General features: G+C 51.2%; 1 protein-coding gene across 1 annotated transcript in view; it reads left to right on the forward strand.

Moving 5' to 3' along the window:
• Positions 1–856, forward strand: part of LOC119586729 (kelch-like protein 17) — a gene marked incomplete at its 5' end in the record, with an annotated part of 43,007 nt that overhangs the window by 20,860 nt on the left and 21,291 nt on the right.

Below are 856 nucleotides of genomic sequence, written 5' to 3' on the forward strand. Positions count from 1 at the left end.
AAAACCATCCATCAGCCATCCAAGTTTGGTTTCCACAGAAATACTGCCTGTGAAAGCAAGATTGACACAATCAGCTCGGGGATCAAATGCTGGGGGTACAGTTGCTATTGGCACTGTAGTTATAGGTGTAGAGGGCAGCTAACGTGGTGTCCTGTCGCTAGAGATAGGGGTGTGGGAGTGTCTAGTCTGGGTGTCTCGTTGGCTGGAGTCAGTGAGTCACTGCCACTGTCCGAATTGCATTCTATGGATGCACATGTCATTCGCATAGTAGGTAACTGCAGTTCCGGGAGAAGGAAGTCAGCTGAGAGTAATCCGGAATCTTCGCTCGGCAAGGCTCGATGTTGATGTGGGACAAGGGCTGGCCGGTGATCCACAGTTATATTCTTGGATGAATGGGCGGTGATGGTGCACAGAGTCCTTAAGAGTAGCAAGTCTTCCCAGGTTTCTAATGCCACGAGCATTCCAGATGGCGTGAAGTTCCACCAAGCTATTTTACCCTTCTGTTTGCGGGAGCTGGGTGTGGAGAAGTGGTAGGGCGGGCGTGTTTACCCTGCATCCTACTTGAGGGAGAGGCAGGCTTCGACGACACCCCATTCATCTGCTCGAACTGTGAGGCGATCACATGAAGCTTTTCTGTGAACGTGGTGACGGTGCTGATTACTGCTTGCTGAGCTTCGACAAGACTGGCGACTGTGGCAGCTTGTTTGCTATTGAAGTTATCAAGGCGAGTTTCGATTGTGTCAAGTCGTATCGAAAGTGAAGTACAACGTTTCATCATGGATGGGCATAGCAAATGTCACAGATGGGCATAACACCCCCCGTCAAGGACGACGGGGGGTGCATGTGCTGAGCGGTC

The sequence above is a fragment of the Penaeus monodon genome, chromosome 21 (assembly GCF_015228065.2).
Source record: "Penaeus monodon isolate SGIC_2016 chromosome 21, NSTDA_Pmon_1, whole genome shotgun sequence".
NCBI lineage: Eukaryota > Metazoa > Arthropoda > Malacostraca > Decapoda > Penaeidae > Penaeus > Penaeus monodon.